Source organism: Callospermophilus lateralis, chromosome 11 (genome assembly GCF_048772815.1).
Source record: "Callospermophilus lateralis isolate mCalLat2 chromosome 11, mCalLat2.hap1, whole genome shotgun sequence".
Classification (NCBI taxonomy): Eukaryota; Metazoa; Chordata; class Mammalia; order Rodentia; family Sciuridae; genus Callospermophilus; species Callospermophilus lateralis.
The window spans coordinates 82,866,900-82,879,122 of record NC_135315.1 but is presented as its reverse complement, the minus strand read 5'-3'; positions in this window follow the sequence as shown (position 1 = coordinate 82,879,122).

Genomic DNA, 12,223 nt, shown 5'->3' with positions numbered 1-12,223 from the left:
TATTATTATTCAACTATAATTAGCATAACATACTCATATTCATAATATTATATGATTTCATTAGGTATCATATAATTATACTACATATTATATTCAAGTTTTCATATGTGTTCCACAACTGGGGCAATGAGACAAAATGGGTTAAAAGATGTACATGTTATAGGATAGGTCCTATTATCATTCACATTTTCCATGTAAATAAATTGAGAGTTAAATAATTTGCTGTAAACCACACAATTATCATGAGATGGAGGCAGCTTTCACATACATGGTGTTTGATTTTAGAACCTGTGCTTTTGGATACCAAGTTCTCTTGTCTCTTTTCAAAGACCTTCTTGGACTAGTACCCAATAAACTATTGTGAGTCCCAATATACTAATCAAGAGCCTGTTGGCAGTTCCACTGAGAACAAGTTTTGCTGCACCAGGTAAAGTTTATTACTATTTGAAGATAAATATAAATTTCAATTCATAGAAATTCAGAGTAAAGCTGGCCTGGGGTGTTTATTAGCAAGATTAGCAAATCTGGGAGCTACCTCAATTAACAGTGAAGATATAATAATAATTTTAAATAACAAATTCTGTATTTTTTTTCATAATACTAAAATCAAGTCAAAATTTCAATTAGTGGCATTTTATTATTTTTCTAACCTTTCACTCTCTTATTGGACACCAAACTCGTGGATGCAGAAGAAACAACTCTTCAGGGGTGTGTGTGTGTGTGTGTGTGTGTGTGTGTGTGTGTGTGTGTGTATGTGTAAGAGAGAGAGAAAGAGAGAGAGAGAGCACAAAGTACAGTATTTGCACATTCTTTCATATTTGGCAATGAGCACAAAGTATGGTATTTGCACATTCTTTCATATTTGACAATGAATTACATATTTTATTTTGTCTTTTTGAAACTCCTTCATGGCCCACCTTAATGGGAACTAGTATGTTGATTGGGACTACCTGACAGTGGAGGAATGAATGAATGACAAATGATGAATGAGTGATTGCTCCTAAATCAGCTTTGAGAACCAGTTACCACAAGTTGCCAAACCAAATTAAATATTTATTAATATGCATCCTCCAAACTAGTAAAATAGGAGTAAACATAAGAAAATCAGTCCTTATAAAACAAACGGGCAGAAGTCTCTTGAGATCTCAGCTAACAATGACTTCGGGGGAAAACTATGACTTCACTGGAAGATGTGAGAGAATTATAAGCCCATGTCAACAGGGCAGCTGCCTGCACAGTTTTACATTTCTCCAGACAGTGGGCATTAGATATATTTATGGGCTTTCAGAGCAGAGTAGGCTGTAATGCAATTTTAGCTCATCTAATTAAGAAAGAAAAATGGCAAGTGTTTACCAGGCATGTCTGTATGAGCCTTCCCTGGATTCATGGTATTTGTATCAATACAGGAAGTCAGGGAGGTAAATTGAATTTATAGACTTGTGAAGAATAGATCAATTTCCCATGGAAAAACCCTACTACCAGAGCTTATACATAAGCTTCCTTCTCAACTATTTTTATTCGTGCTTGCTTAGAGCATTACACAAAACAGAGTTGTGACAAGACCAAATGAGTCACTTTGCACTGAAACCATTTGAGAGAACCTGCTCTAATGATGGAACTTTCCGATTTCCACATTTACCTTGACTGCACAGCTACCTATGGAATTCCTGTAACCTTTACTTTAAAGATCACTTTTAGGAATTAAAAACAGAAAAGAATTAAGGAGAGCATTTTTAATCATTTGACTTTCTATTGTTAGTTCTAATCACTTCTTATATTTTCCTAAGGGCTCAGCTCTCTTTAGATTAAAAGCCATATTTGAAAATACTGAGAAAATACAATATTTAGAGAAAACCCTGTTGCCCTAAATGAGAAAATGAGCAATAAGATGAAGCAGGAAATAGATGTTCCCCTGGGATGGGCTGAAGAAAGTTCAACATGAGAAGGGTGGTACAGCGTAGCAGAGCTCACAACACCCTCAGCTCAGAAGGGGTCAGAGAAAGAAGCCTTAGCTGTAAAAAGGGCTACATGGTGCAATGTGGGCAACAGCCTGGTAGGAGTCAGAATGGGGGAAGTGGGAAGAAATGCCAACCTCTTTCTCCCTGTCTGCTCCTCAGTCTCCTGCTGGCATCTCTCATGCAAATTCAAGCAGAAAGGGACAAGTGAAAGGTAAGGGTTAGCTTGTCCAAGATTGATTTCCTGCAGGCTCATCACTAAGAAAACAGCAGCAGGCCTCCTTTAAGGTTCCAGGGAAACTGGATATAGCTGAGTTCTCAAGGCCATTAATCCTGGATGATCTCAAGGCTCGGATCCCCAGAGCTAGTCATTTCTCCAGAAACTCAAACAATAAGCCAATGGAAAAAGGCTTTGCCACATTCTGCTGCATCATGCACCACCCCCATCAAAGCTGGAAAGGGGTAGGTGCTGGCATCATGCAGCTTAAATTCCCACAGCCCAATACTCTCATAACAACATCCAATCCAGCTGGACCTCTGCCTGATGCTCTAGAGAGAATGAGGCATGAGAAGCCCAAACTGATCCCATCTCCCTTTTTCCCAATGAGTGCCTGATATGAGGGTTGTCTCACCATTCACTTTTGTTTCTGCTTAGCAAAGAAACCAGAGGGATATAACCTAAAGAGGTAATTCTCCACACATATCAAGGTGAAAGTGGGTGTATGCAGATTTGATCTGGAATGTGCCAGATAACTTTGGCCTTTCTCTCTATATTTGGGAGGAGGGAAGCTTTTTTGGTTTGGTTTTGTTTTGTTTAAGTTGAATAATCCTATCCCTATTTTGCACATTAGAAATGGAAGTTATGAAAGGTAAATTTGTGTACCCAGGACGCGAATATGCTAAGACTGGGTTCATATACCTCTGGAGGGCTTCCTACACATGATCAGCAGTTGAGGATCATAGCCCAATAGCCTTGAGCCCTGTTCATATCACTCCACTGGTGATGACGCTCACCCAGGCTGCAGGAGATAGCTGTTGGTGGATTGGTGTCTGTCTATCTCAGTAAAAAGTGAGTATTTTCTATTTACCATCATCTTCATATTTAATGCCCAGCAAAATTGATGAAAGTCAATATTAGCAATTGCATTAATAGCTATCATGACTACCATTTATGAGTTTTCTTTATGTGCACATCATTTTTCACAATTCTCATTTAATTGCTCAGTGAACTTATTTGAAATTTTAAATATAAAAAAGCAGAGGATTAGAAAAGCTATATAACTTGTCTACATTCACACAGTCAGTAACTGGCACAACTGCTTCAAATTTAGGGTCAAACTGTTGTAAAACTATACTCTAGCATACCAAAATTAAGATTATAAAATAGCATAAGTCTTGAAACCAAATAACTATATTCTTGTATTCCTTGAGGTCATCTAATAACCCTTGATGTGAAGCCTTGGGCTGAAAGAAAAGTATTGAGGCTGAGCATTAAGGACTTCAGGTTTAATTTCACCTAATCCTTATTATTCTTCTCTGGACAGCTACCCCACTGGTCTGTTCACTCTGCAATATTGGGAACTTCACATAGACAAAATAATCAGTAAACAGAATGATCACTATTTTTCTTGAGATACACAGAACTCAAAACCATCTTGTAAGGTCTAATGTGCATCACTGGCCCAGCTGCTGTGAGGAGGCACCCACTGGCTTTGGAAAACCCATCACCTCCCTATATAAACCCCTAAGCCAGCTTCCTGGGAAGATGGAATTTGGACAAGAGCCCTCTTCTTATTCAGCTGGCTTTTCAAATACAGTCATCTTTCTTGCCTCAGTATCTTGTCACTTGACTAAATCGTCCTGTCATGTGGAAAGCAGCTGGATTTGGGCCTGAAAATATTATTTGAGGACAATAGATGTTTAAGCAGGAAAAAAAATCTTTGGAGACATTAAGTCCAATTGCTAGTTTGGAGAAACCATCCTAAATTCCTGACACCATACCCTAGAACATAGAATCCAGTTCCCAGGCAGGTAAGCTTGAGGTGGGACAGGATTTCAGATTCCACATATTGGAATCACGAGGGCACTACTATTAGGAGACAGTTGCTGCTGGTAATTTCAGTGTCTAGAATGACTCTTGGAGAAAGGAAATCTGAACCAATATGGACTGTTTGTCTCTGTTTCTGCCAATAACCAAAGAATTCCTGCTACTTCCCCACTCAGTTAATGGAAAGTCAATCCCTACTGCTTCTTTTTTTGATTGGTATCACGATGATAATTCAGAGAAGCCTGAATTTCTACATTGGAGTCCAAAACTTTGGCATGGAAACCTAATCTCTCTTCATGTACACCTTCATTTATAACACAATGATGACAATATATATATTCTATTTTCATTTCAGGATTATTATGGATATTGAATAAGAAAAGCTCTGTAAATTCTAAAGGAGCTAAGTCATATGCCTCTGATCAAATAGTCTATATGGTGTGCATTTGGCCCTGTCCCGAGCAGAATAAGTCAAATAACAATAAGAATCAGAGCTGTTATAGGCCCTTGAGGTCTTAAAAGAAAGAAAAGTTGTTGCTCTATAAAAATGTATGCTTTGTAATAAACTCTTTTTTCATGCTAAATGAATTTGACTTATCATATTGCAAGGTTCTTAGGAGGCTCCTTTGTGGCTTCTTCAGCATGACATTATTTCAGTAGAGCAGTTGTGTGGAAGATCAGAGGTCTGGGATATGCTGTCTCAGGGGATCAATATGCTCTCTTGTGCTTTTAAAAGAATGTCACCATATTTCAAATTTGAGTTTAATATGCTGAGTTAAGATCACACATGTAGAGATCAACTATTACCTCAAGGACTATCTAGGAATATGAGGATCATTGGAACAGGCTGCATTTTGTAACCGAGAAACCTGATTAGTTTTAATACTGTGCTAATTCTCAAGAGAGAAATTGTCCTTCTAACTCTACTGATTAAATTCTGATGTTTATTTAAGGGTAGACATAAAACCCCTGGGAAAGAAATAAATGATTTAAAAAAATTACTTTAAAGTTCAAAATAATTAATTGAAGAGTAAAGAACATAACTATTTCCACTCAATATACTTTTAACTAACTCATTATTTTAAAATTCATTTAGCACTGATCTTTTTTTTTAATGGACACCATTAATTTTACAGCTTTTTGAAACAGAAAATACACATACATTAGGGGGAATAGCCAATCAAGTAGCCTGCAAATTGAATCTCAGTTAACCAGAAAGGAAAGGAAAGGTTTGTTTTTACTGTCTACAAATAATCAAGTAACCTTCTGCAAATAGCATAAACTCCTTTGCATCCGAGTTTCTTCATTGAAGGATGAAGAGGAGGAGCCAGATAAGTTATCACCCTCCTTCTAAGTCCAAGGGCCTTGGTTTCCAGGATTCTTCCACGACTGGTTTAAGCACTTGAGCAATGAAGAGAAACATGGCCAAAGAACCAGTGGTGTTGCCATGTCCACTGACCATTTTCAGGGTGTTTCCCTATGCACAGGGAATTTTTGGAAGATGTTACAGCTGAATTGTGCTCTGCCCTCATTTTTGCAGTTCTTTACCTCCACAGTGGCTCCTCTACTTCTCTCTGACCCATTAGTTGTACTGGGGCCTGAGAACCTACAGCCAGTTCTCTCCAGCTGAGGCTTCTCATACATAGCAACAAACAAACAGGAAAATAGAAAGTCTGGGTCCATTCCCCAGGACCACATTCCTGGGCCTGCTCCATTGCAATGGAATATGACAAGGGTCAGCTGAGCCGCATGTGGTGAATCACTTTGTGCACATGAAATGAAAAGGAACCTCAGAGGAGAAATTGTGACTGTCATCTTATTGCCCAAAGCTTTAGCACATTTTCCCTTGAATATGTATATGTGTTTGTGTGTGTGTGTGTGTGTGTGTGTGTAAAATATGTATACATATACATATATATATATATATATATATATAAAAAAATACATATATATTTGTGTATATATATATGAGTGTGTATGTATACATATATATACACATACATGCAGACATGCATTTTTCAATTTTGGTGAAAATAAGAATCTAAATTATCTACTTATACTACCTTAATATATACTTGTTGATTTTTCTAATTATTACCTGGAGGACATTATGTACAGTAAAATAAGTCACACACTGAAAAAATGTCATATCTTTTCACTCATATAATCTCACCCATATTAAGAGAGAACTACCACTGCATATGTAGAATTTATAGAATCTGAAAAAGTTAAACCCCTAGAAGGAGAGAGGAAAATAGTGGTTACCTAAAAACAGAGAATGGGGGTTCAAGGAAAGATTGGTTAAAAGGTGCAATGTCACAGATAGAAATTAGGTAGAAAGAATGAGCACTAGTGGTCAGCTGTACAGTAGGGTGACTATCATTACCAGTAATGTACTATCTATTCCATAAGGGCTAGAACTGAGGATTTAAAATGCTTTTACCACAAAGAAATGACAAACGCTAATAGCTACTCTGACTGGAACATTTCACAAGCTATGCATGTATCAAATTATCATATTGTATTTCATGATAATAATTATGTGTTAATTGAAAATGTTTTTTAAAAATTCAAAACAAAATTCTTGCCTTAAGATCACCAATGGGTTTATGTGTTATCAAAAGAACCATTCAGGTGCTTAAGGGTAATGTGGGAAGTAAAGAATGTGAGATGCTCCCAGAGCCTGCTGAGGTGCAGGGAATTGTGGCTTGCTGGTCCCTGCTGGGTTCTGCTCTATGATAAACCATGGTGGACAGGGTATGAATCATTCTGGAACAACACAGGGGCACCTCAGGGGCCCTTGAGGGGCAGAAGGGCTACAGAAATGACATTAATAGAGGGACAGCTCATGGAACTGAAGAAAGACCCTCTGGCTGGGACTCAGAATGAAGGAAAAGGGGCAGGATGTTCAGGGTCTTTAACTAATGCATCCTAAACATAAGGTGAGTACCTTGCCCCAGTTTGACATTTTTCCAAGTTTCATCAATGACAGTACTAAATCCTAAGAAATCTCTCATCTCAAGAAAATGGGGATGATTTTCCTAGAACATCCCTGATTTTAATGCTAGATGGTTCATGTCTTGAGAATCCCCTTAGATCTGGACAAACCACGTAGTTGGTCACTGTACTTCAGAGAGTAATGGCATGATTAGATTTGTTTTACATTATTAATTCTTTTCCCAAATGCATGACTGCTGGTGCAGAAAAGACTAAATAAGGCTTAGGTTTGAGTGTGGGTGGTGGGCTGGGAAGCTAATTAAGACAGTAGTACAGACTTAGATGAAAAATGATTCTGAGAAACTGACCATTTCAGTGGATGGAAAATGGCAGACTATAGGCTCTGTTTAGTGATGGCGGTGATGCCCAGACTTGCTACAAGTATGTGAATAATAAGGGGATAAGAACAGGGAAGATGAAGCAGGTTTGAGGAAAAAAATGGGAGTTATATAAGAGCAGTGGTGCATGCCTGTAATCCCAGGGCTTCAGGAGACTGAGGTAATTTGGAGGCACAACTTAGTGAGACCATGTCTCAAAATTAAAAAAAAAAAAAAATAGGGTTATGGATGTAGCTCAATGGTACGGAGATTCTGGGTTCCATCCCCAATACTGCATTAAAAGCTAACCCACAATAAGGGAGGTGATGGGAAGAAGAGAAGTGCAATAGATTCGACAGGAAGGAATGGAGGTAAAGGAGGAGGGAGAAGCAAAGGAAAGGACATGGAATGAATCTGACCTAATTTTCCCTCCACCATGCACATCCGTAAGAATGGGGCACTAACTGGAGTACGATGTGTTCCATGCTTGTATACTTATATCAAAATGGATTCTGCTGTCATATAAAACTAAAAAGAACCTTTTTTTTTTAAATCACAAATTAAAAATATGAGGTTAGTTTGGAACATGAAGCTGAAGGGCCTGTGTCTTTCAAATGGTGATATTACTAAGCAGCAGAAGCTTATCAAACAGTTACTACTAACTAGTCTGAACCTGAGGGAAAATCTGGAAAAAAGACCTCTAAATGGGAGTTATCATATTGTGATTGAAGGTTCAGATGGTTACTGAGATAAAGCAGGGAGAGAGCATATTGAGAAAGGGGTCTAGGACTGAGCCTGGAGAAACTCCAATTTTTGAAAATATGGTGAAGGCAGATAATTCCAAAAAGAACTTTGAAAATGTATTGCCACAGAAGCTGAAGAAATACAGGGGACAAGGTGTCATGGAATTCAAGGGTCAGTGTCTTTCAATAAAGATAAACAGGTCTGTATGAAGAGAGAACTACCACTGCAATTGCAAGATGTAAATCACTGTTGAAACGCTTTGTAGTTTCACAAAAAATAATTATATTTTAAGTATTAGTTAATAAGTTAGTGCATAAGTTTGAATCATTTAGATCCTCAAAAGTAGTAAGTTGAGTATATAAAAGAACAAAAATAAAATACTTGCTCATTTCCATAAATACCGTACAGAATTCAGGACTCTTTTAAAATTTTTATGGCATTGAGATAGGAATTTAGGATAAAGAAAAGAATATATTTAACTACTTAATTTTAAATGAAATGCCCAGGAGCCATTGAAATGCAGACAATACATTGTAAATACTGAGGAACATGCCCTTGGCCTGTGCCCTGGTGAAATGAGGGAAATGGGCAAACACAGGGAAAAGTGGTGCAAAATTGTGAGTCTCCATCCTGGCTTTACCTCCAGCCCCTACATATTGCCCTTCTTTAAATATGGAAGGCCAACCCACAGAGGTCTTCTCATTTTGAGATGGACCATGTTCTCTCTCGAATACATACCTATTTCTTAAACCTCTTCCTATGCCTTTGTCTGGCTGGTACTGAAATTCTTTTCCATCAGGTATGCCAAGAACTCTGTTAGTTCTGAGTCAAAGTCCCTCTCAGCTCTGGGAACTCCTCAGATCCTTTTCTGGAGATACCTCTTCTCCAATGACAGTACCACACTACTTTGTCCCCGGAATTTTAGATGAGAAATATGGGCATGTTCATGCTCCATGGGCCTGTTCGTTGTTGGAAAAACACTAAAAACAAAGGAAATATGGTTACTCCTCAATGAGTTTTTACTCTGCTAAGCACATTAGCTAGAAACACTACAAAGAATGAAGTTATTTTTTTTCTTTAATATAGAGAAAATGTGCTTCATCTAAAAAGATTTATTATAATAGGGATTTTTTCAAACTTTTTCAAGTAAAGGCCAGAAGTAAATATTTTAGACTTCAAAAACCAAGAAACAAAATTAAGGCATGCATTATTATTTGATATGAGAAATATTATGTAATGAGAAAACAAATTTATACAAACTCTAATAATAACAAACAAGTAGAGTATCAAACAAGTGTACTATTTTAAAAGGAAATAATATTTGATTTAGAGTTAGTGTTCCTTATAATTATTATCACATTCATTGCAAATGTATATCTAAAAAAACCATTCTTTGTTTGTGGGCTCATAAAATAGGCAACAATCAAATTGGCTAGGACTTATCAACCTCTGTTTCTCCCTCCTCTCTCTCATATCCACACACACCCACACACACCAACACACAACACGTACACATTATAACATTGATATTAGTCTTATGGAGGTAACTGGAGAGTTTTTATCCAGGATCTCAAAATCTTCACCAAAATGAAGGCTTTAAAAAAAATAGTGGATTGGAGCTGGGGGTGTGGCTCGGGCGGTGGTGCACTCACCTGGCATGCATGCAGCCCGGGTTGGATCCTCAGCACCACGTACAAACAAATGTGTTGTGTCCACTGAGAACTAGAGAATAGATATTGAAAAATTCTCTCTCTCTCTCTCTCTCTCAAAAAAAGGTGGATTTAGTAAAAAAAATTCCAGTGTCCCATAAATAATAAAATATAATTTAGATAATTTCAGAAAATTACAAACATTATTTTGAGGAGAATGGTTTGGAAAAATCATATACATTTTTAGAAGTCCTACCTAATTTTAAAACACCATCACTTTTACTATGCATTTGTATATCCATATAATCCATAATTTAACTTCTATTATTTTTTTTTGTTTATTTTTATGTGTTGCTGAGGATCAAACCCAGGGCCTCAAACAGGCTAGGCAATACCTCTGCCACTGAGCCACAACCCCAGCCCTTAACTTCAATTCTTAAAGTGTATTCGTAATGGGCTTGCATTTGTACCTTTTTTGAAAATTATTATTTAAACCTTTTAATTTTAGCATTTTATAACTTTGACTTAAAAATTTAGAGGGAAATGACAGAAAAGAGATACTTGTTAAAATCTGGCTTTAGAGTAACAGGAATTTTGCCTTTATTTTTGGTAGAGACTTTGTTTGCTTTAGAGACATTGAAACTTTATGTTCTTAAAAAAACATAAAAAGACTTCAGAAAGAATAAATTCTAATCTTTATTTTATGACTCAGACAGTGGCTATTACCTAATTATATTAAATTGATGATAGAAAAATTCAGCAATAGGCATTTGTAAGAAAAATATTATGTCTATTAAAGATAATAAAAAGTTAAAGTGCTAAATTAGCAAGTACAAAAAAAATGGAAATAAAGATAATACAAAAAAAGGAGAGGAGGAGGGAGTTCTTTTCTGTATCTTGAAGACTTTGTTTTCTCAAGGCCTTCCAGATACCAATCACATTGTTTGCCCCAGTGGAAAGAATTATGAAAGTAAATTTGGAATAACTCTGAGCCCTGCACCAATTCTTTTGTCAAAGGGTGGGGGTGGGGGTGGGGGACAATAGAAATGGAGTAGCATTGGCTCAGGACGCTTAAATTGGAGCTGGGAAACCATTGCCAACTAAATCCCAAAGAAACACTTCTGCATCTTTTCCCCTTTGACCCCAGGTACAGAAACACCCACTCTGTGGGAGCTGACTTTTCAAGCCTGATTAACTTCCATTGACCTTGTGTACACCTTTCCCCAAACTACTCAGAGACTGAGTTCACACCCAACCTCTTCCCTACACAACATCTTAACTTCATCAGCACCCATCGAAATTCCTAAAAGTGATGTGGTTTCTAACCACCATGCATTTTGAAGATGTAAATACTGCCGCCATTTATAAAACCTCTGAGCACATTTTCAAGATCGCTGGAATCTGCATCGCCATCCTGATTAACCCTAAATAAATGTGATTTTGTGTTGTTGTTGTTCTTGACTAGGTTGGTTATATTCTTGGTCAACACTTGTTTCTGCTTCTCATGAACTTCTTTTCTTTGTTGTTTTGTTGTTTTCTTTGTTGTTTTCCAATCTGGTTCTGTAACTGTATAAAGCCTTTCAATTAAAGAGTTGGAAGGATTCCTTTCACTTCTGTAGGAATACAATGACTGGTTACTATTCCAGAGGAAATATATATATTACATATTATATACATGTATTAATTTTTATTGGTTCTTATTATTTATACATGACAATAGAATTCACTTTGATATAGTTACATAAGCATGGAGTATTTCTTACTCCAGTTAGGACCCCATTTCTGTAGATGTACACAATGGTAAGGTTCTCTGTGGTGTACGCATATGTACATAGAAAAATTAAATCAGATTCATTGCACTGTCTTTCCTTTTTGCTTTTCTTCTGCCCTTACCTTCATTTCCCTTTATCTAATCTATTGAATTTCTATTCTTCCCCATCCCTCCCTTATTGTGGGTTAGCTTCCACATATCAGTGAAAACATTTGGCCTTTGACTTTTTGGGACTGGCTTATTTCACTTGGCATGTTAGCCTCTACATCCATACATTTACTGCAATATGTCATAAAGTCATTCTTCTTTATGGCTGTGTAATACTCCATTGTGTTTATATACCACTTTTTCTTTATCCTAAATATGGGTTTTGTAACAAGAACTTAGAAGCTGCTTTTGCTAAAAGCACTGACTCTTCTTCACTTGCGCCTGCACTTGCCTCATGGATAACTAAAAGCAGAATAAAAGCTTTTGCCATTCAGTGTCTGTCTTCTTAGCTTCCTGTCATTCTTTCTAAAATTCACCTTGGATTCCAGTTACAAAGTTCTGATGGATAAACATCATTTGAAGAGAGTCAAAACAATTCCCTAGTAACAGCAACTTTCTTGTCAGACAAGGCCCTTCCTGACCAATCCAGAGATGATGACCAACCAGAACACAGTTTGAACAAGACTGATCACCTATGCATGCTTTTCCCCAACTCTTCCAAGACCATGTCTGTTACTTTCCAGTTTAAACCAGAA